Consider the following 25,787-nt stretch of genomic DNA (forward strand, 5'->3'; position numbering starts at 1 on the left):
CTAGTAAGTGTTAAGTGTCTGAGGCCAGATTTGAATTCAGGTCCTCCTGAATCCAGGGCCAGTGCTCTATCCACTGCACCACCTAACTGCCCCATGCTCTGTGTTCTCTTGACCAATCAGGACTCATGTTTGCATATATAGAACAAATCTCAGGGATTGCCCTAAGCTTGGGTAGAGACTTCATTACATATTTGGCATATGTTTTCTTTATATCTCCTAGGTTGCCAATGCATGGAGCCAAAGAACAGCTAAGATTCTGCTTTTTACTCAAAGAAGAGGTAGGTGAAGAATACTTGCTTGATAGTAATTATGTCATTGATTTCAAAATTTTGCATTCTTTGGGGGAAGAGCTAAAAATGCCTCAATTCCGAGCATTTCTCCTTATGTGACTTCTTGTTTTGTGCTGTATTCCTCATCCCTTCATCCTAAAAACTTTTCACATTGAAATGTCTGACCATTTTCAATTTAGACATCTGCTCTGTGCCTGACACTGTGCTAAGAGTTTTGAGAAAAGGGGAAAAAGAGAAAAACTCAGAGAAAATTTCGACTAAATTCAACAAATATTTATGAAGTGCCTTTTGCGTCCAGAATACTTTGCTAGGTGATGAGGGAGAAAAATTTAGGTAAGACTTGGTCTCTGCCTTCATACAACTTACATTCTACTAGGGGATATGACACAGACATAAAGAACTGTAGTATGAAAGGAATAATAGTGATTTCTATGAGTCTCTGGACTCGAGGGATTTACAGTCTTGTTGAAGAGGTCAAGTCACAAATGGGTTCAAGAACTGCAGAAATCTGGGTTAGGATAGATATGGCTAAGTGTTCATTAAAATTTTTTTTATTTTTTATTTTTTAGTGAGGCAATTGGGGTTAAGTGACTTGCTCAGGGTCACACAGCTAGTAAGTGTTAAGTGTCTGAGGCTGGATTTGAACTCAGGTACTCCTGAATCCAGGGCCAGTGCTCTATCCACTGTGCCACTTAGCTGCCCCCATTAAAATTTTTTTTGGTGGGGCAATGGAGGTTAAGTGACTTGCCCAGGGTCACACAGCTAGTAATTGTCAAGTGTCTGAGGCCAGATTTGAACTCAGGTACTCCTGAATCCAGAGCCAGTGCTTTATCCACTGCGCCACCTAGCTGCTCCCTAAGTGTTCATTTGAAAAGGGTCTAGAGGTCTTTAGAGGAATGCCACTTCTATAAGAAGCAATAGTGTGAAACGGAAGATCCCCAAACTTAATCTGGTCTTAGCTTTCACTGATAGTACTAAGGACTCTGTCCTTTTCAGACCCTCTCAGAAGTGTTATATTCAGCTCTAGGAGCCATGTTTTAGGAAGCACATTGGCAAATGGGAATACATTCAAAAGAGAGTAAGTAGGATTTTTATAGGGCTGACTACCCTGCTATGAGTATTGGGTAAAAGAAATTGTGGTATTTAGCCTAGAGAAGAGAAATCTTAGGAGAACCATGACACAACCAACTTCAAGTCTTTGAAGGGTCAATATGTGGAAGAGGAATTAGACTGTTCTGCTCTGCCTGAGGGGGCAGAATTAGAAGCAATTTGAGACAGGCATGTTTCAGTTTAGCAGAAAGAAAAATTTCTTAACAATTTAAGCTGGTCAAAAGTGGAATGGGCTGTCTTAGGAGGGAATGAGTTGCCTGTTACTAGAGGTCTTCAAGTGGATGACCCCTTGTTAGGGTTGTTGTATGGAGGATCCTGACAGGCAGGAAGTACCTTGATTAATAAGACCTTTGAAGTCCCTTGCAGTTTTGAGATTCCATGTTGTATATACTGAGATTCACTTATACTTGGCATTCTTCTGAGTGGTTTATGGGATGCTTACAGTTTCTTTGGCCCTCTATTCCCATTATTTACCATAGACAGAACAGCCCCTTCCATCTTGATCTGATCTCTAGATATCCAGCACTGCTCTCATTCCAAGCTGCTGAGTGACTTTGCATAGAGGCAAGAACAGATTTCAGTTTTTGGATGGAAGAAAATAATTCAAAAGCAGCTTGTATATCACTTGGCTCATTATGTCTTAAAAAGCAATACAGAATTCACCAGCCAACTAGTAATTTCAAATTCTGTGATTAGAAGTTCTGATTTTCAAGAGTGAGGTTGCTTTGGTCTATATGGTCTTAACTGACTACGAAAGCCCCGGTTAGGCTTTAAAAAATATCTTCTCTCTTTCGCAGCTCTACCTTCTGCTTCCTATAACATCTTTAATTCCTTCAAGGTTTTTTCTTCTAACTTCATTCCTTTGGCCATTTCTGACATTGTTTGGCCTTCAAGTTTCTGAACACCTTCCTTTGGATGAACTCCAACTTAACAAGGTCCTTCCAAAAATAAAGACTGAACCTAATACCCCAGGTATTTCACCCTGACCAGGCTGAAAGTGAATGAGTCGAGAGGAGTTTAGGAAGGTTTGGATCAAGCTGTTTTCCTTTGAGGTCCTATCTTAAGGCCAATAATTATTCTAGAGGCCATATTACCCTGAACCCTTTTCTCATGATTTTTAGGGTAGCATATGGAGTAATGTGATCAATCACCCAATTAATGAACATTTGTTTAATCAACTGACTTAAATATCAACTCATGAGGAGACCTCTCACAGAAGGCTTTAGGGAACTATTCTTGGTTTTGTTTTTCAAAAAATTATCTTCGAATTGGAGGAAGACATGTGACATGCTTATCAAACTTGCAGATGATATAAAGGCGAGAGAGATAGCTAAAATGTCTTCAAGAGAATCTCTACAGGCTCAAAAGATGGGCCAAATCTAAAAGATAAAAGTAAGAATAAATATAGTTGTAAAGTCCTATATTTGGGTTCTAAAAATCAACAGTGCTGATACAAAGAGGGAAAAGGTTGTCTAGATAATAGTTTCTGTGAAAAAAATGAAAGTTTTTCATGCTTTTCAAGCCCAATATGTCAGTATTAATCCTATGGTAGCTAAAATTCTAATGTGATATAAGGATCCATTAATAGAAATACATTGTGCAGATAAACAGAGGTAATAGTCTTTCAGGCCCTCTACTCTTCTCAGTCCACATCTGGAGTATTGTCTTCAGTGTTGGGTGCCATATTTAGGAAAGGTATTAACCAACTGGCACAATCCAAAGGATGGTAACCAGGATGGTGAGGGTACATGCCATTTGATGATCAGTTGAAAGAGCTAGTTCAGACTAGAGAAAAGAAGACTTAAGAGGATTATGATAGCTATCTCCAAGTGTTCAAATGGTTGTATGGGGTGTTCATGGAGGACCAGCACCTCTGCTGTGAGAACTTACTGAGACCTTTTCAGGGCTGCTCATGCACTATTGGTGTTTACATTTCACTCAACTCTTACCAGTGGCTCCAAGAGGCCACTGTGGCATTTGCAGTGGCCACACCCTGGTAAATTGTCTCTCCAGATGGACTAAACCAGGTCAAAGGTAACCAACAGACCTCAAACCCATCAGTGACTTAAGGGTATATTCACCCCAATCATGTAAAGATTTCCCCTGGCAGAATGGGTATGTAAAGTTGCTATCTAGCTATAGTGACTAAAAATCTAATGAGAGGTCGTCAATAAATTAGAAGCTTTAGCAAGAGTTTAGACTTTTAAGCATTTATTAAGGAACATAAGAATTTTGTGAAGAGAGGGAAAGAGGCCTAGATGCCTGCCTCTATCTATCTCAGGGAGCCAGCATTTCTAGCTCCACTCTCCACAAGGTCCTCACGAAAGAGACAGTGCCTTGCCCCTTCTTCATCCCACAAGCCTCCTGTCTAAACCGGAAACATCAAACATCACTTCCTGATGCCAAGAAACTGACCTTCCAAGCCACATGGCTTGCCCTCAGATGCCTTCCCCTCATGGCGGAGCTTTCCTACAGTAACTCTCCAGCAGGTGGTGTCACTTCAATTGTCACAGGCAGATGAGAACAATTTGTTCCAATAGCCCTGAAGGCAGCTAAAACAGGTATTGTGGAGTGCTTAGAGCTTGGTCAAACATCAAAGCCCCAAGGTCATCCACTGCATCCTGGGCCATCACCAGTCATCTCAACTGTTGTCCTGCCACTGGACTTTTTTTGTTGTTTTTTTTGCAGGGCAATGGGGGTTAAGTGACTTGCCCAGGGTCACACAGCTAGTAAGTGTCAAGTGTCTGAGGCCGGATTTGAACTCAGGTCCTCCTGAATCCAGGCCAGTGCTTTATCCACTGCGCCACCTAGCCGCCCCCTTGCCACTGGACTTTGATGATTCAGGAAGAGAGAATAAGGATGATGATTTTGTGTGATTCTGCTTCATTTAAATTCAATTCACACACAAGTCAAAACATTGATCCTCTTCAAAAACAAAGGATGAACAACAATGTAGAGCCTGAGAAAAGGCCTAGGAGAAATATGTGGAAGTTATAGAGGCTCAAATTTCATCTTGGTGGGATGAAAACCAGCATAACCAATTGGAATTTTTCAAAAGTATATTGGGTTGGGGGCAGCTAGGTGGCACAGTGGATAAAGCATCAGCCCTGGATTCAGGAGGACCTGAGTTCAAATCTGGCCTCAGACACTTGATACTTACTAGCTGTGTGACCCTGGGAAAGTCACTTAACTCCCATTGCCCCGCAAACAAACAAACAAACAAACAAAAAACCCAAAAGTATATTGGGCTACATGGATAGGAAGTAAGCTGTCCATCAGTGGAGGTATTCAAGCAGAGACTGGATATGAATTTGTCAAGGCTGGTTTTAAACAGGGCTTCTTAAACTCTTTCCACTTGTTATCCCTTTTTGCCCAAGAAATTTTTATGCAACCCCAGGAATATAGGTGTATAAAATTAGTATACATAATCTTTTACTGTTGCCAATTTTTCATGATCCCCACTTTTAGTTATGCAACTCCATATGGGGTGGTGACCCATAGTTAAAGAAGCTTGGGTTTAAAGGGGATTCCTATTCAGGCATATAAGAACTAGATAATTTCTGAGGTCCTTTCCAACTCTCAGATTTGGTGAGCCTATGAATTGCTTTGCATTGGGTAGGATTAGAAAGTAGGTATATAGTCTACTTCTCTTCATATGAGCCTTCTCTCAACAAATGTTTCTTCAAATAAGTCCTCTTAGTTATTATAGATCTGGCATTTAGAGAAAGAAGAGAAATAGACATACCTTTCAGAAGAGACAGCATGTTACAAAGCTCTTATTCCTCCTCTCAATTCTTTTAATATGAGGCATGAAAGAATGTTTAGGATGCAAGTGATTCATTTCCCAGTTTGTCCTGCAAAATCTTTAACTACATTGGTCACTGTCTCCTGAATCTAGGTGGGGTTCATCTCAGGTTTTATTTTCACTGTGAAAGTTTTCTGCTTTGTCACTGCGTTTTCTTGCAAAATTTCTAATGAGCAAAAGTAACAAATGATATGTCATAGGAATGTATGTCTAGATGTACACTCACAGATATACATGTATGTATGAATATGTATGCACATATACACACATGCACACATGTATACTTATACACATGCATACATGTATATACATACACACATATATCTGCATTCCTGGAGACTACTTAGTAGTTATCCTCTAAACCCCTCAAAGAGTAATTGCTAATTAACATGAGGTTATATTTTATCTCATGCTAATAAGCTAGTTTATGAGACAGAAATAACTTTATAATTACCCTGTTCTCATCGGCTATACTTCTGTTGTTGGGGACTACACCACAATTACATGGTTATTACATAGTTATTCGTCATCTCCCCAATGGACCAATGTTAACCATTTAGATATCTGCTTTCCCATAAGTTTAGATTCAGTATAGCTATTTGCATTTCCCAGTTTCTCTGAGTGCAAAGCCTCCTCTTTTTTTTTTTTTTGTGCAGCAATGAGGGTTAAGTGACTTGCCCAGGATCACACGCTAGTAAATGTCAAATGTCTGAGGCTGGATTTGAACTCAGGTCCTCCTGAATCCAAGGCCAGTGCTTTATCCACTGTTCCACCTAGCTGCCCCGCCCCCTACAAGGTTCTTATTTCCTTTGTAATTCCTCATAGTATGTGGAACAGAACTCTGCACCTAGTAGTTGTTCAATTCTGGTCCAATGATGGACTATAGCAGGCTATGGTACCATAAGCATCCAGAGTACAGGACCCTGAAATCTCAGAGCTGAAAAGTACCTTAGATGACATCTAACCTAACCTATACCTGAAGAAAAGTTCACTCTACTGTATTCCTAATAAGTGGTCATCCTGTTTTTGCCTAAAGATCTCCAGTTAAAGAAGGGAAACCCACTACTTCCCAAGGTATCCCATTCCACTTTTGACTGGCTCAAATTTTTAAGGTTTCTCTTATATCAAACCTAGGTCTCATCTCTCTGCAATGCCTAACTTATTTGGTGCATTGAAGTGGTTTTTTTTTTTAATTTGAATTGTTCCTGGGGAAGGTTAGAGGGATTAGGATGACTATGGTCACTTTACTTCCTTTCTTCAGAGTTCATTTGACCTGGAGAAAGAGGTTAAGATCTTTGGTTCTTTTAATTATTGTTTGTACTGTTCAGATTCTCTCAGTCATGCTACTTTCTAGTCAAGACAGAAAACATTTACTAAGTATTACCAGGGGGCAGCTAGGTAGTACAGTGGATCAAGCACTGGGCTTGGAACCAGAAATACTCTTCTTGGGGCAGCTAGGTGGCGCAGTGGATAGAGCACCGGCCCTGGAGTCAGGAGTACCTGAGTTCAAATCCGGCCTCAGATACTTATCACTTACTAGCTGTATGAGCCTGGGCAAGTCACTTAACCCCAATTGCCTCACTAAAAAAAAATTAAAAAAAACAAACAAAAAAACCCAGAAATACTCTTCTTCATGAGTTTACATCTGGCCTCAGACACTTGCTAGCTGTGTGACCCTGAACAAGGCACTTAACCATGTTTGCCTCAGTTCCTTATATGTAAAATGAGCTGGAGAAGGAAATGACAAACCACTTAAATATTTTTGCTAAGGAAACCCTAAAAGATAGTACAGAAGAGTTCCAGGGAACTCATGATAGAAGAGGATCTCCAAATCCAAGAAAAAAAAAAAAAGAACTGTGGAGTATGGATGCTGATTGAACCATACTATTTCTTTTGTTTTGGGTGCTATTGGTTTGTTTTTTTTCTATTTTGAGGTTTTGCATTACTGCTCTGATTTTTTCTCTTATAACAGGATTAATGCAGAAATAGGATTAATGTTATTATGTGTATATATATGTGTGTGTATAGATATCTATATGTATATGTATATAGATATATAGATATAACCCATATCAGATTACCTGCTGTCTAGGGGAGGGGGGAGGGAGGGGAGGGAGAAAAATCTGAAATTGTAAAGCTTGTATAAACAAAAGTTGAGAACTATCTTTACATGTAACGGAAAAAATAAAATACCTTATATGTAAAAAAAAAAAAAAAAAAGAAAACCCTAAAAGGCATGGAGAGTCAGACATGACTGAAAAATTACTTGACAACAATTATGTACTCAACACCGTGCTAATTGCTGAAAAAACAAATGCAAGCAAAAAATAGTCCTTGCTCTCAAGGAGCTTACATTCTAATGAGGAAAGGCAATATATAGAAGAGAACTAAAGAGTGGCAAAAGAGGAGAAATGATAGGAAGGAGGTGATGCCTGGTGGTGAAGTTCAGAGAATGAAATATCTGGAGGTCTAGACTTTTCCTGACAATGGAGATCCCAGGAAGAAGTCACCGGAGAGAGAAGGGGAGCATGGAGAAGGCAGCTGGATCACAGTGGTGATGTGTGGAGATCATTATCTCTGTGATCTTGGACAAATCGCTTTTCCTCTCTGGCCCTCCATTTCATCCTGTCAAAAATGAAAGGGGTGTGAACACATGATCTCTAAGGTCCCCTCCAGCTCTCAAATTCTCTGTTCTGTGATTTGATGGGTGGCGCTATCAGAGCAAGGCAGTGTGCATGTGAAGGTGTAGAGAAGTAAGCCTAGTTGCTTGAGGTCACATAATTTGACTTTTCTGTTGCCTTTAATGTTCATAATGCTTCACAGCAAAAAATCAACTTCCCCTGACCACTCTCCTCCAACTATCTGCACACAAATGTCAGAAAATGGAATAAAGCAGAAAATTTGACCATCAAATTCCAGAAAGACAGAAATAAAATGGCTTGAAATAGACATGATTTGGTCAAGTATTAGGGCAAGGTGTAATGAGAATAAAATGAGATTACCCTTAATGCATAAGGTGCTATTGGTGAAAATAAGGAATCATGATGTTCAGTGAAATAGGTTTGGGTGTTCTCTCCCACCTGTTCAAATAGACTGTTGTAATTCAGAGGTTCTTGATCTAGGAGCTAAGAAACGAGGTCTCTGTACTAACACTGACCTTGGGCAAATTGTTCAAACTCTCTATGCCTCAGTTTCTTCATCTCTTAAAATGGGGATTAAAAATATCCACCTTGTCTTTACAGAGTTGAATGAGATGCCATGTAAAAGGACTTGAGACATATTGTCATTCAGACTTAAGGGGATGTTTTCTTTTAGAAGAGATAGCATGCCTGCCTCACTCAAGGGTGGTGTGGGGGTAAGGCAGGTTGTAGCATTCAGTACTTTTGCCTTGGGGTAAAGAATGTCTTTAGATGTTTTGTTCTCCAGCTTGGGATGCTCATTGAAATCAGAGAGTGGCTGTTCTGACAAACAAAAGGGAAACTGGTATCTGGCTTTTAAAATCTTGGCTCAGAGCCTGCTTGCTGGGGTCAGCAGTGCCCTAGGACCCAGCCCCACCTGGAGCAGAGCATAGTAGCAATGGTGCAGAAAGTTGTTAAAAAGTCATTCTGAGAGCCTTGGCAAGAGTTCAGGGAGAGGAAGGTAGTGGGGCAGGAGGTTGGGGGCAGAAAAGGGAATGGGAGGAGGGGTGTGTATAACAGATTGGCAGGCCTGTGCCCATGGCAGGGGGCGCGGCACGTGCCGGCCCTGGAAAGACACCAGCTTTCTGTGGGCTCTTTGCCCTGAGAATTTTCTTTTCTTCTCTTTCCTCCCTGAATCCTCCCCCTTCTATTCCCCTCCTTTTTTTCTAGCCATCCCTCCTTTCTCACTCCCTGCCCTACTGCTACCCTACTCCCCACTGCCCCCCACCACCACACACTGGCAAGCTGGCAAGGAGGATGGGTTGAAAAGGATCTGCCAGTCTGAACAGCACTGGATGATTTAGTCAGCTCCTACTGACTGGGAGCCAGTGAGTGCCCCACTCCTGAATAGAGGACTTTATCAGCCTTTTGAAGCCACTCAACACTAGACTCTCTTTTGACCAGAGGCCCCTGAGAAAACACAGAAACAATGTGCAATTTCCCCAAGGATGTTCTCTCTTCCTGGTATAGAATCTCCCCCTGAGGACAGAGAAACAGCTTTCCCTTATCTCCCCTCTGCCCCAGGAGGCAAGCACTGCAGGTGGCTGAAGACCTCAAGAGTCCAAATATTTAACTTCTCTGAGACTCACTTTTCTCATTTATAGAATAGCTATAATAATATTTACACTACTTACCTCACAGTGTCCTTGTAAAGAACACATTTTTTAAATGTGACTTGGATTTTTGTTAGGGATGGGGTCTGTACATATGATTTCTTTCATTGTTGTTCAGTTGTTCAGTAGTGTTTGACTCTTTCTGATCCCATGGACCATAGCACACCAGGCCCTTCTATCCTCTACTATCTCCCAAAATTTGTCATAGTCACTGTTTTCTGAAACAATCTATCTATCTCATCCTCTGCCATCCCATTTTCCTTTTGCTTTCAATCTTTTCCAACATCAGGGTCTTTTCCAATGAGTCCCATCTTCAAAGTCATTATGTATCCAAAGTATTTAAGGTTCAGCTTTGGTATTTGATCATCTAGTGAATAGCCTGAATTGATTTCTTTAAGTATTGACTGATTTGATCTCCTTGCTGTCCAATGGACTCTCAAAACTCTTCTCCAGCACAACAATTTGAAAGCATCAATTCTGTAGCTCTCAGCTTTTTTTAAAGTCCAACCCTCAAAACCATATGTTGCTACTGAAAAAACCATAATTTCGATTATACAGACCTTTGTTGGCAAGGTGATATCGCTGCTTTTTTAGTATGATGTCCAGATTTGCTATAGCTTTCCTTACAAGGAGCAAGTGTCTTTTAGTTGCATGACTGCAGTCACCATCTTCAATGATCTTTGAATCCAAGAATATAAAACCTGACACTATGATTTCATTGCTATACAGAATTTCTGGGCAAGAAAACTTTTATCAGTGCTGGTCAGCATCTTTCTGGCAACTTAAAGGCTTAGACACTTGCCCAGAGCAGTGAGAGGTTATGTGATTTTCTCAGACAGTATATATCAAAGGCAAAGTTTGGATTCAGATCCTTCTGGCTCCAAGGCCAGCTCTTTGGCTATATCACAATATGTCACATTAGGTGGCACATTAGACAAAGCACTGGACCTGGAGTGAAGAAGAACTAAGTTCAAATCCAGTCTTATACACTATCTGTGTAAACCTAGGAAAGTCACTTAACCACTGTCTGCCTTAGCTTCCTCACCTGTAAAATGGAGATAAAAATAGCACATACCTCTCAGGATCGTTGTTGACAATAAAATGAGATGATATTTGTAAATTACTTTTCAAGTTTTAAAGCATGATATAAATGCTAGCTATGGTCATTTTAGTATCACCACCACCACTACCACCCTTTCTAAGGCTAATTTGGGTAGAGAAATCAGAGGTATCCAACGAGGAAAGTGGCTTGCCTCAGAAAGTCACTCATTTACTAGAGTTTGGATATAAATGCTTTTCTATCTGGCAGATTTGGTTTTACTGTGTCTTAAACTATGTAAATAATTTCCTTCATCATGACAGGGAAGACCTGTAGCTTCTATATTTTTAAAAAACATCTATTTATTTATTTACTTACTTACTTATTTATTTATTTATTTATTTATTTATTCATTCATTCATTCATTCATTTATTTATTTATTTATTTATTTATTTATTTATTTATTTATTTATTTATTTATTTATTTATTTATTTATTTATTTATTTTTGGTGGGGCAATGAGGGTTAAGTGACTTGCTCAAGGTTTCACAGCTAGTAGGTGTGAAGTGTCTGAGGAAGCATTTGAACTCAGGTACTCCTGAATCTAGGCCTGGTGCTTTATCCACTGTGCCACCTAGCTGCCCCCTGTAGCTTCTATCTTACTCTTCTATCTTAATCCAAGCATTAGTAACAGTGCTATTCTTATTCCATATTATGGAAAGATGATCCCTGGCACCAATGTTTATTGATAATAGGAATAGATTTTTTCATAAAACCAGCTCTTAGTTTTATTGATTAATTCTATAGTTTTCTTGCTTTCAATTTTATTAATTTCTCCTTTGATTTTCAGGATTTAATTGGGGATTTATAATTTGTTCTTTTTCTAGCTTTTTTAGTTGCATGCCCAATTCATTGATCTTCTCTTTCTCTTTTTTATTCATGTAAGCATTTAGAGATACAAAATTTCCCCCAAGCACTGCTTTGGCTGCATCCCATAGGTTTTGCTGTGTTGTCTTATAATTGTCATTCTCTTCGATAAAGATATTGATTGCTTCTACGATTTGTTGTTTGACCCACTCATTCTTTAGGATGCAATTATTTAGTTTCCAATTAATTTTCAGTCTACCTTTCCATGGCTCTTTATTGCATGAAATTTTTATTGCATCATGATCTGAGAAGGATGCATTTACTATTTCTGCCTCTCTACATTTGACTATGAGAATTTTGTGCCCTATTACATGGTCAATTTTTGAATATGTGCCATATACCACTGAGAAAAGGTGTATTCCTTTCTATCCCCATTCAATCTTCTCCAGATATATATCATATCTAATTTTTCTAGCATTCTATTCACTTCTTTAACTTCTTTCTCATTTATCTTGTGGTTAGATTGATCTAATTCTGAGAGGGGAAGGTTCAGATCCCCCACTAGTATAGCTTTGTTGTATATTTCCTCTTGTAACTCATTTAGCTTCTCTCCTAAGAATTTGGTTGCTATACCACTTGGTGCATACATATTTGGTATTGATATTACTTCATTATCTATCGTACCTTTTATTATTTTTAATTTTTTATCATACCTTTTAGCAATATGTAGTTTCCTTCCTTATCTCTTTTAATTAGATCTATTTTTGTTTTGGCTTTGTCTGAGATAAGGATTGCTATCCCTGCTTTTTTTTACTTCAGGTGAAGCATAATATATTCTGCTCTGACCTTTTACCTTTACTCTGTGTGTATCTTTCTGCTTCAAATGTGTTTCTTGTAAACAACATATTGTAGGATTCTGATTTTTAATCCACTCTGCTATTTGCTTCTGTTTTGTGGGAGAGTTCATCCCATTCACATTCACAGTTAAGATTATTAACTGTTTATTTCCCTTAATAATAGTAATTGACATAGGACAATAGCTTTAATGCTGGAAATCCAGTTAGCCTAGTCCCCTCATTCCTACAGATGAAGAAATAAGATTGTGGGCAGTTAATTTACTTGACCAAAGTCATATAGGTAATGTGACAAAGGCATAATCTCATCTGGACCCTCAGTACCACAAGGCAATTCTTGCCTTTTGACAATGTTGTTTACCCTCTTTTCCTTGTTATTCTCTTCTCTTTAAGTTTTCATTACACTATTCTCTCCAGGTTCTTCTCCTATTTGTCTGACTGCTTCTTCTCAGTCTCTTTTGTAGGATCTTCATCCAGGCTTTACTTATAGCAATGAGTGTCCTCCAGGATTTTGTCCTGGGTCCTCTTCTCTTCTTCCTCTGTACTATTTCTCTTAGTCATCTATATATGTATCATTACCTCCCATGAATGCAGTTATCATCTCTGTGGAGATGATTCTCAGATTTATTTGTCCAGCCCTAATCTCTTTCTTGATCTCCAGTGATATCTCAAGATATATATATACACACACACACACACACACACACATATATATATATATATATATATATATACATATATTGAACATTACAAACTCAATATGTCTAAAATGGAACTCATCGTTTTTTCCCTCAAACCCTCCCCTCCTCCTAACTTCCTTGTAATGGGTGTTATTCTCCTTCTAGTCACTCAAGCTCACAACTTGGAAGTCATCCTTGATTCCTGATTCTCCCTTCCCACCATAACCAAAATGTCTCCAAATCTTGTTTAGTGTTAGATTTGTAAAATCTTTCATGTACACCCCTTCTTCTCTTCTGACAATTTCATCCTCCTGATGAAAGCATTTACTACTTCTTGCCTGGACTAGCACTAGCATTCTCCATTCAGCCTTCAAATTGATTGCCCTAAAACATACATGTAATTATGTCATCTCCCTCTCCCAATTAAATAAACTCCAGTGGCTCTCTATTACCTTTAAGATCAAATATGAAATCCTACAGCTTTTAAAGCCTTTTATAACCTGACCTTTTTCCTCCCTTTTCAGTTTTCTTTCACCTTACTCCCCTTCACATACTCTTCCATCAAGTAACACTGGCCTCCTTGCAGTTTCTTTCATAAGATATTCCATCTCTGAATTCTGTGCATTTTCACTGATTTTCTCCAATGCCTTGAAGGTTGTTCCTCCTCATTTCCATCTCCTGGCTTCAATGCCTTTTTTAGGTCCAAGGTCAAACTTGGCCTTCTACAAGAAGTCTTTTCTGATCCCCCTAATGCTAGAGCCTTCTCTCTAAAATTATCTCCAATTTATCCTGTATGTATTTTATTTGTACATGGTCGTTTTCATGTTGCCTCTTCCATTAGACTGCGATCTTCTTGAGAACAGGGACATTTTTTGCCTTTCTTTGGATCTCCAGTGCTTGGTCCACTCCTTGTCATGGAACAGATACTTATTGTCTTGACAGAGGAAGGATTTGAATCCATGTTCTATGATTCAAAAGCCAGTATCCTCCCTACTGTAGCATGTACTTGACCCATATCATATTTCATTTGGGTCTCACAACACCCTGCGAGGTAGGTATTATAGGTATTAAATATGGAGATAGGCACTGGGCCTTTGATTTTATTGTTATAGGAAACTGCTTCTACATTGTGGTTTGGCACCTTTTCTGTCTTAGAGAGTCTCCCAGAGCACTGAGATGTTAAGTGACTTTACTAAAATCACACAGTCAGTATGTGTCAGAAACAAAATTTGCAGTCACAGCTTCCTGGTTTTGAGGCTAGCTCCCATCTATTATACCATGCTGCTTCTATAACTGTTGTTATCCCCATTTTTATAAATGAGAAAACTGAGGCATAGAGAGCTGAAGGTACATGGCTGTACCAGCCACAGGATAAAACATGAGATGCTGATTCCAAGTCAAACCCTATTTTTATCAAATTAAACTGCTTCTCTATGACAGAACTATTTTTGTACCTCTGACATAAGTGTGATAAAGTGATGAACCTTGTCTCCCAGATCTCAGTGCTATAATAGCATTATCCTTATACCTCTGGCATTAAAATTAGTATTCACAACATATTTAGCCTCCATCCCTGTATAGCAATCTTATAATGGGGGTGCTTCTAGAGCCCTGATACTAGTGATTGTATATGTATATATATATATGTCATATGTATAAGCACAGGTGTATGAATGTACACAATGCATACATATGTACATGTGTATGTATAGAGATAATATTGGTAATGTGTAGCACATATGTATATACATGTGCTCAAATGTTTATATACATCTATATACACATGTGTACATATGAATAAAATGTTGAAAGTTCACACTTACCACCATGAAAACAATTATTACTCACTCACTCTTTGGTTTTATATATCAGGGTGGGAAGTAGACTCTTCATAGGAGAATCTCAGATCGGCCATGATAGGATAAAGGCTATGTGAGGAATAATTCAGGAGGAAATCTTAACCCTACCAATGCAAATGACTTACACATAACCCAGTATCTGTCCCTTCCATCCCCATCCATCTCAGATGCTAAACTATCTCTTTGTATCTGGAACAGCTGCATCTCCATTGAAGAAGATACTATTCTCCTCTGGCACTGTGAAAAGAGTGCCAACTTTGGAGTCAGGAGATCTAGGATCAAATTTGGGGTATTCTACTTGCTACCTGGGAGACCTTTAGCCAATCTCTTCCCTTCTCTGGGTCTATGTTTTCTCATCCATAAAGTAGTATTTGAACTACATAGTGTCTAAGATGGGAGTTCTTACTCTTTCTTTGTGTCATGCACCCCTTCAACAGTTTGGGAAAGCCTATGGATCTCTTCTCAGGATAATGTTTTTAAATACATAAAATAAAATCCTCAGGAAAAACACCAAGGAAACTGGTTATATTGAAATAGAATTACCAAAATATTTTTGCAAAGGCAAGTTCATGGACACTAGGTTAAGAATCCTTGATCTTAGGGTCATACCCAACTCTAGTATTCTCTTATTTCTGTGCTTGAACCTTGTTGTTGGTCCTCTGACACCCCTTTGCCCCATTATTCACCTTTGCCTCAGGCTGGGTAAGAGTAGCAAAGGAAAGAAAGCCTGGGACATTGGCTCAGAGAGCTGTTTTGACCTGGAGTGTTAGTTTGGGTGGTTCCTCTTACTTCATTATATTTATCAAGTGGAGAAATAGATGCAATTGAAAACTATTTCTCCTGGTTAAGCACTTTTTTTTTCATCCTACCCTCTTAGTCTCTTTACTGGAGGCAAAGAGGGAGAAAAAAACAGAACTTAATTAGGGAATTAAAATATCTCTGGCTTTACAAACATTTGCCAACAGGCCCTCTGAGCATTCTGTTGGAGGGGTTGGTATGCCATGGGGAAACTAAGGCAGGGAAATTATAATTCAATCAATAAACTATTGCAGAGGACTGTACAAGTCTATGTTAGGTGATCTCAGAGAGGGGGAGATAAAATAGAATAAATAGACTAACTAGCTTCTGTTTGAACACATCTAATAATGGGGATCTTCCTACCACATAGGGTTCCAGTGCCAGTTCTAATAGCTAAAAAGTTTTTGCTTATATTAACCTACTTCTTCAGAATTTGTGCATATCTGTAGGTTCTGATTCAAACCCACTTTATTCAACCTTATTCATGTTCTCTCTCTTCATGTTATCCTATGTTTCAAACAAACTGGATTGCTGTTTTCTATTCTCATCTTACCTTCTTCATATTCCATAACTTTACTCATGTGCATCCCTTATGCTTGAAATATATTCTCTCTCTCTTTCCTCTCTGTCTCTATCTATGTCCATCTCTCCTCTTTCTCTTCCTTCTCTACTTATCTCCCTCCTTCTGCCATTCTCTCTATGTCTTCTTCTCTCTCCCAGCTTCATATATATATTGATTGAAGTCTTTCAAGGCCCAACTCAGATGCCACTTCTGTTATCACATCTTCTCTAGTTTTTCTCAACAGAAAAGTGATCTTTTTCTTCTTATTTCTCATAGGCTATTTGCCTGGCTGAGACTTGACCATTTAAAAAATCATCGTATTTCTAGTTTCTAGCAAAAGGCCTTGTAATTTGTAGGCAATTACTGTTTGTTGAATGTAATTGAATTCAATGGAAAGTTTAGTAAGAGTTGTGTCTCCTTGGTTTCTGGAGAATTTCAGGAGGAACCATTAAAATACTTAGTGAGGCATTTAGTTAAGATATCAGAACAAAAGCATCATCTCAATTTGGGAAAATCTGGTAACTTTTTTGTTAGGGATAGGAGGAAAAGCCTAGAAATGATTGATGAAGGAAAAGCAGGTAATTCAATACTTTGATTTTTAAAAACCCTTCTAAGAGCAAGCAGATAGTATCAGGTTTACTTATTTTTTTTAAAGTGATGAGTGGGTAAAGGAAAAGGATTAATGGTGATTATAGGCTCTAGAACCAAAAAGTTCTAGATTGGATACCAGCCATTGGATACCCATTTCCCTAGGGGAAGGTTCTAGTTATTCTGGAGCAGAATCAAGAGGAAATTTCATATTAACAAGATCCAGCATGTTAGAAGCACAGAAAATAGCTCAGAAACTATACTTTATTGCCAGAAGGGATGAATCAAATACTTTATAAAGCCATGTACAACTTGGAAAATGTTTGGTGACAGTGCTGTTGCCTTTGGCATTCTTGCATCTTGGATAATGAGTCTGACTGTTCAGTCAGACTTGGAAATAGAGTTGGCAGGTGGGTTAGATGGAAGAGAGAGACCATGGCTGCCATCTTAGAAGCAACTTTGGCAAGATCTCCAGAAATTAGTATTTGACCAAGGCCAAATGGTTGAGACTAAAGATGGGTGTGGAAAAGGACCCTGAGAAGGGAAAAGGGGGATCATAATATCACAGATTTTAAGGCCTTAAAGGCCAACAAATCTACCCTCTTCATTTCAGTGATGAAGAAATTGAAGCACAAAGATATTAGCTGACTTGCCCAGGTTTATACAGCTAGTAAGTGTCTGAGGAAGGGCTTGAATCTTGGTTTTCCTAACTTTGGGTCTAGTGCCCTTTCTACTCATTAATTAAACAAATATTTATTAAGCCCCTATGGTATTACTGAAAGGCAAACTTGGCAAAATGGATAGAGAGCTGGTATTGGAATTAGGAAGACCCAGATTAAATCCTATTTTTCATACATGCTAGAGGAAATTTCCCCAAGAATTTCCTACATTAATGAAATCATAGACTTCACTTCCTCCCCTGCTTCCCTCCATCCTGTGCCCCCAAAAGAAAAAAAATGTATGTTTTTGTGGTTGGTGCTGGGCATATAAGACTGGATATAACACAGACCCCATTGTAATAGTTTTCAATATTAAGGAGGTAAAGATGCATACAAATTACTACAATATAAGAGAGTATGACAAAAGTGTAAAGGACAAGTCCAGTGAAAATGCTATGAGAAACTGGAAGACAGGTCACTTTTGCCTGAGCACCTGAGTTGAGCCTTCTTTCTCACCCCTTCCATTTGAAAGCTAAAAGCAGCTTGTGAACTCTTGGAATAAAGAAAGTCTCTGCTGGAAAATTTTTCAATGATTAGAGCATTTCAAAGCTGACACTAACACATCATTTTCTCTTTTAAGATTATTTTTATTGATATCTTTTAAAAATATTACCATTGTTTTCAAATATATTTCTTTCCCCTGGGGAACTTGATGAGGACTGGATCTGTGATTTCAGTGGCATATTGAACTCTCAAGTGAGTAAACTCCTTTTACCACTCCATTTCATAGATATTAGAAAGTTATTCAGCACCAAAAGTTTAAGTGACTCGTGTAGAATCACAGAGACATCATATGTCAGAGGTAGGATTTGAACCTTTATCTTCCTGGCTTAGAGGTCTGTTCTCTGGTCATTATACCATGCCAACTCTTTATTTTTTAAAGTAATAAACATTTTAATTTATAGATTTGAGTTCCAATTTTTATCCCTCCTTCCCCTCCCCCCTCTCTGAGGCAGTAAGCAATCAGATATATGTTATACATGTATGATTAGGTAAAACATTACTATATTATTCATTTTATACAAGAAAACTTGAATAAAAGAAAAAACAAAAGAAGGTAAAAAATAGCATGCTTCAGTCCATGTTCCATCAATATCTTTCTTTGTCTTTCTTTGGAGGGGGATAGTATATTTTATCAATAATCCTTTGGAATTGTCTGGGATCATTGTGTTGTTGAGAATAGTTGTCATTCACAGTTCTTCAGCAAACAATATTGCTGTTCTTGGTTCTGTTCACTTTACTATACATCAGTTCATACAAATCTTTCCACACCTTTCTGAAATTGTCCTGTTTGTCATTTCTTATACATGCTGACTCTTTAATAAAAGGAGTGAGGAAAAAAGTGATTCAACAAAACTAACCAATATATCGAGCAATTTGGATAGTATATACGGTGCTCTATACCAATAATTCCCTACCCCTGCAAAGGCAGTAGGTAGCATATCTTCACATAGCTTAAAGCTGGCCTAGGAATCTTACAGTTTGACCACAGATCCACATGTTCGGGAGTTCTCAAAAATGACCAACCCCTCCACATAGAGTCATGGTCGAAGCTGGAGTTTTTCCATGCCCATTTATATTGGAGCATTCAATTATCATCCAGATATTGGAAAATATCTGGTTCAGATTCACAGTTCATTCAGCCTGGGATTCTAACAGAGCCCTTTATGATGAGGTCACCATTAGGCCACTTATGGAACAGCAAGATTGTCCTCATCTAAGGAAAAACTTCAGTGTTATGTTTCCCAAGCCCTAACTTTCCACCAATTACATGGAAACATTTATTTTTTGTTGTTGTTTTTTTTGTTTGTTTGTTTTTAGTGAGGCAATTGGGATTAAGTGACTTGCCCAGGGTCACATAGCTAGTATGTATTAAGTGTCTGAGGCCAGATTTGAACTCAAGTACTGCTGATTCCAGGGCCGGTGCTCTATCCACTGGAAACATTTATATTAACAATCCTGGGAAAATGCAGTTTTGCTTTTCCACTATTGAAGTATTTTTAATGCTTCAGCCCAGGAACAAAACCCTGTCATTTGAAGATCACCCAAAGGGAAGCAGGAGGACACACTGGTAGGCTTGGACTAGCTGTAAAACATTAAAAACAAGAAATTATTCAGACAAGATAAAGGATGGGCAACTAGGCAGATAAAGTACCAGGCTTAGAGTCAGGGAAATTCATTTTTCTGAGGTCAAATCTGACCTCAGACACTTACTAGCTATATGACCCTGGGCAAGTCACTTAACCTTGTTTGCTTTAGTTCCTCATCTGTAAAATGAGCTGGAGAAGGAAATGGAAAAACACTCCAGTATCTTTGCCAAAAAAACCTCAAATAGGGTCTTGAAGAGTCAGACATGACTGAAATAACTAAACATCAACAGGATAAAGGATGCTATCATGAAAATACATAATTAAAATGTACATGGGCTGGGCACCAAGTGAGACAAGGGAATAATCAATGTATAGTATCTTTCCTCCATTGGTATCCTTGCATTATCAAGGTATTATGAGGAAAAATCTCTGGCACATTGTATGTACCACTATGTTGAACTTATGGGATGATATTAATAAGAATCTTACAGGATAAGTAGACATGGATGGGTTATGACCTGCATCACTAAAGGAAATATCCACACCAATGAAGTTACTGATCATTGCACATTGGAGTATAAGGTTAGAATATGAGAAGCAACATGGAGTAGTAGAAAGAGTAAAACTTGAAGGTAGATTGTTGTTGTTCAGTCATTTTTTTGGTATTCTGACTTATGACTCCGTTTGGGATTTTGTTGGCAAAGATATTGGAGTGGTTTGCCTTTCGCTTCAGCTCATTTACAGATGAGGAAACTAAAGCAAATAGGGTTAAGTGACTTGCCCAGGGTCACAAAGCTAGTAAATGTCTGAGGCCAGATTTGACCTCAGGAAGATGAGTCTTCCTGAGTCCAGGCCTGGCACTCTCCCCTGTGCCACCTAGCTGCCCTTGAAGTTAGGTGGATATGCATTTAAATTCTAATTCTTATACTTATTGACTATGTGAACCTGGGCAAAACACTTAATTGCTTTGAACCTCAGTATGTTCATCTGTAAAATGGGATAATAATACTCATAATACTCGCCTTATAGGATTGTTGTGAGCCTTAAATAAGATAATATATGCAAAGCTCTTAGTAGACCTCAGTGCACTCTATAAATGTCAAGTGTTATTATCATCATCATTATTACATAACCTCTCTGAAACTCAGTTTACTTATTTAAAAAGGAGATAATACTTATACTATTTATAGGAATATTTTGAAGAAAGCACTTTGGACTTTAAGCTTAATGCCTTATAGAAATATGGGCTATAATGAAACTTACTTCAGAAATGTGACTGGATACCTAGGGAATTTACTGTGCACACACACACACACACATGCACACACACACACTAACCCAGAAAGTTAAATTCCACTCCAGTTATCTCTTACCTACTCCAGTTCACACACTGTTGTCCAGGACAGGACTGAGTATTCTGGGCTTTGGAGGAATAAACCTGTTTCACAAAGTGCTTGTGGGTAGATTTGGCACAGCGAGAGCTGGCTGCTTCTGTTGCCTCCCTCCTGGTATAAAACTGGCACTGGATGAATAGTCAGCTGGGCTCCCTCTCTATGGTAGATGCCACACGACCAGTTTTTCACACTCTTTAGGAATGAATAGCCAAGAAGGGCTGGGTTTTACATACAGTTTTCAAAAGAAGAGACTAAAATGCAGCATCAAAGCAAACTTCTAGAGGGGGGAGAAGCTAAAAGTTGCAGCTGCTGTTTTGCATTTAGGCATTCCCTTGTGAGGTCAAGAAACTGGGAAACATCAAATTTTAATCTCTTCTACTGTGGTTACAAATGACTCATGGAAACTTCTTGACAAGAATCCCTTGAGGAGTGGGTCAGGGGAGAAGTTAGACTGGAAATCTTTTGGAGTCAAGGAGAATTTAGCCAAATTTTGCCTTCCCTTCATGATGAGGAATTAGGGCTACCTTGAAAGGGAGAAGAGAGGATTATGAAGTTGTCATGTCTAAGCAACACAAAAAGAGGCAGAGAAGGGCCACTGAGGTGCTAAGAACTGGCAGAGCTTATGTATTTCCATAAAGTGGAAGCATTTTAGTAACCATTTGTTTAGTTCCTGAACAAATTGGTCTTTAGAGAGGGTAGTGGAAATAAATGGAAACCTCTTTAAGTCAAAGCTAATGACAGGAACCTTTCAGTAAATTAATGAGCAATGACTGTCAAGATCTATCGACTGTCTATCAAACTGAAAAGCCATGATGCTGAGAGTGGGCATGGAAGCTCTGAATAAAAGATGACCTTGTTTAAGATAAAGTACAAATATGCTTCTGCTTTAGACAAGGCCAGGGCTTTTCAGGACCTTGGACAGTTGTGGAATGGAATAGAAGGGAATAGTAATACAAACTGGAACATTTTCCTCCTTTTCCACACTCACCTTCAAATTTGACTCTCAATCTTGCCTTTTTTTCTTTGAGACTTGAGTCTATTCCCTCCACCTCATGTGTATGTGTATGTGTATTGTATGTTTACGTGTATATGTGTATATAGACATACACAACACATATATACATACAAAAGCAAATATATGTACATAGGTACAAAGGCCAAGATATATATGTATGTGTGAATATAAGTATATGTATGTATGTATGTATGTATGTATACATGTACGCATGCATGTATTTGGCAGCTAAGTAGCTCAATGGATAGAGTGTTGGGCCTGGAATCAGGAAGATCTGAGTTTGAATCCATCCTCAGACCCTTTCTAGCTCTGTCACCCTGGGGGAATCACTTAACCTCAGTTTGCTTTAATCTACCAGAGGAGGAAATGGCAAACCACTTGAGAATCTTTGTCAAGAAGACCATGTGGACAGTATGGTCCATGGGGTCATGAAGAATGGGACTTGACTGAACGGTATATATATTTATGTATGTACAAAATATACACATATAAATACATACACATATATTATATATGTATGTGTGTATCCTCATTTTCTTTGAGCAAGGGTAAGATTAATATCCCCAGACTTGTCCAGGATAGGAAAATAGAAGGTTTAAATATATTAACACTCTTTTAATTTCAAATGCCCACCTAGATAATCACTGCCTATCTTTTGAGGCTTAGCTAAGAGCACTGCATATAGAATCAGGAAGACCAAGGTTTGAATTCTTCCACAGAATCAAATTGTTGGTAGTTCTGGCAAAATATAGCCTCTCTGACACTTTGTTTCCTCATAAACAGTAAAATGAGAGTTAATGATAGCAACTACCTTAGAAGGTCATTGTGACGATCAAATGAAATAATGCATTTAAAACACTTTGTAAACCCTAAAGTGCTGTAAATTATTATCATTATCCCACCACCTCCAGAAAATCTTCTCTGACTATCCTATTTCAAATTCATCTTGCGTTTTTCTGATGTTCTACAGCACCACACAATTTGGCATTTAATTTATCACTTACGTTGTCATGTCATTCACTGTTGCTTCACATCAATCTTCTTTCCTCAACTAGACTATAAGCTTCTTGAGGACAAAAACCATGTTGTATTCTTTCATATCATGGAATGTTAGTGCTAGAACAAACACCAGAGATTATTTTGTCCATCCTCTCATTTTACATAAGAGAAAACTGAAACCCATCAATTAATGCCTTCTCTTCTTACCTCTAGAATACCTGGTTTCTTTTAAAACACAACTCAGAGGACGGTTCCTATATGAATCCTTTCTTCATCCCCCATCAGTTAGATCTCTCTCTCTCTCTCTTTCTCTCTCTCTCTCTTAAAATTGCTTCATATCACTTTGTAAATACATTGTATTTACTTACTTATATGTGTGTTATATTCCATCCTTAGTACAATGTAAGTACCTTGAAGGCAGGGAATCTTTTATTTTTGTCTTTACATCCCTATGTACATAATAGTCACTTAATAAATGTTTGTTGAATTAAAACTGAATTGTTCAAGTCCACACAATGAGGTAATGGCAGAGCTAGGCACTAGAATCCATTTCACTGTGATCCTACCCTTTTTTTTTTACCATATGTGATGCATCACTCCTTCCTTCTATATGTAGCAAACTCTCAGTAAATACTTGTTAATCAACAAATGGTTACCTAGATTCCAAATGAAAGCTCCAGTCATAGGAAAATCACTTCCATCCAAAGTAGTCCCTTCCACTTTTGGATAGCTCTAATTATTCAGAAATTTTTCCTTATATCAAGCTGAAATCTACCTCTTTGCAAACTTATACCCATTGTTCACACTTCTGTCCTTAAGGGCCAAGCAAGACATGTCCATCTCCTCTTCCACATGATAGAGCTTCAAATACTTGAATACTACAATTATATTTCATCTTTATGTCTTTTCTTCTCTAGGCTAACTGTACTCCATTGCCTCAACCAATACCTATATGGCATAGTATTCAGTTTTCAAAATATTCTGATGATATTCCTGTGAATGGATTCCACTTCTTTAATGACCTCAAAATATAAATACAATACTATAGATAGGCTTTGACAAAGACGAAGTACAACAGCTTACAGCATCCCTTATTCTAGACATATTAAGAATGTCTTGAGATTTGATTAGCTTTTTGTCTGCCATGTCAAACTATTGATAATATTGAATTTGAAGTTTAACAATACTTCTCCAAACCTTTTTGCATATGAACTTTTGTCTATTTATACTGTTACTATCCTATGTACAACTGATTTTTAAATAAATATAGAACCAAACTATAATGGGGATTGAATGAAGGAAAGTCTACACTTCTAGGCATGCTGCACAGCAAGCATTAGCCCATCTGTAGGCACTACATTTCCCATAATACTTTATACCCTAAGTTTCCCTGGTCTGATTGTGGGCCAGTGGAGACTTTAAATTCCAATGAAATGCTGTGTTGACAGCACAGAGGATCTCATCAGGTAGAGGAACAAGGAGAAAGAGGAAGTAGATTCTTAACCATATGTTGGAGATGGCAGTGGTACCAGAGTCATGTCATCACCAAGCATAAGTGGTGCTGTGGATGGGTTGGACAAGTAGGTCACTAGCTGAATACAAGTAGGATGTGAACCACCAGAGCTATGGAAACTGCCAAGGTATACCAGTGCTATGAAGAGGCTGTGGAGTGCGACAGCCGGGGGTGGAGTGTGGATCACGAGCTCTGAGCAGAGGGTGGCTGATAGCAAGTGGGAGCAGATGATCAACTAGATCCTGACTCATGAGGTCTGCAGCTGGGCTCTGGGTGGGAGTGTCCCAGGCTTCAGTGACTTTGTCCTGTTTTCTCTACTATGCAGGTGGGTCTCTGGAGGGAGTGGGGGAAGATGCCTTCCTAGATTGTACTGGGGGAAAATGCAGTAGGAGGACATTAATTTGAGGAATGAGTACTGAGAATGTTTTTATTGTTTCATGTTTTAATTTCTGTTCCAATTGTAAACACTTTAAAGAATTCTGATTGTATTCTGTTGTTCACCCGGGGTTTCTGTGACTTGGGTACTTAGACCCAAGTTCAACTTTGGAAGTTCCCTTCTCTGACTGGGTGATACCAATTTATCATTGAATTCCCTTAATAGATATCAACCTGATTGTGCAAGGTGTTAATGCAGTTTAGTGAGGTGACCCATTTATATTTTGATGTTTCAGAGGACCTATGGTCTCATTGATGTAGTTGCCTCTTCCCTTCAATAAATTCAGATTATGACCAGTATATGTCTTAGTGACTTTTGTCCATTTTTCCTGAAGGCCTTGATTGAAATCTTTCTTAAAATACATTTTGTTGATATATTTCATTTTTCCATGATATACATTTTTCCCTTTCTATCTTCCTCTCCTTCTCCTAGAGAGCAATCCATTATAACAAAGAATTTTTAAAAGAAAAAAGGGAGAAAAACAGCAAGACTAATTATGCATTAGAAAAAAACATGGCTATATATATATATACCCACACATATATATATGTATGTATGTGTATATATACATATATGTGTGTATATATGTATGTGTGTGTGTGTATATATATATATATATATATATATATATATATATATATATATATATATATATATATATATATATATATATATATATATATATATATATATATATAAATATTCCATACCCATGGACCTACCACCTCTTCAAAAGAGTGGCAGAAATGTCTTATGTCTCTTCTTTGGGACCAAACTTGTTCTTTTAGATCTTGTGAGATTCATTAAAATTTTTTTTGGTGATTTTTCAATTTACATTATTGTAGTCATTGTGTATATTATTTTCTTGGCTCTGTTT

The sequence above is a fragment of the Dromiciops gliroides genome, chromosome 2 (assembly GCF_019393635.1).
Source record: "Dromiciops gliroides isolate mDroGli1 chromosome 2, mDroGli1.pri, whole genome shotgun sequence".
NCBI lineage: Eukaryota > Metazoa > Chordata > Mammalia > Microbiotheria > Microbiotheriidae > Dromiciops > Dromiciops gliroides.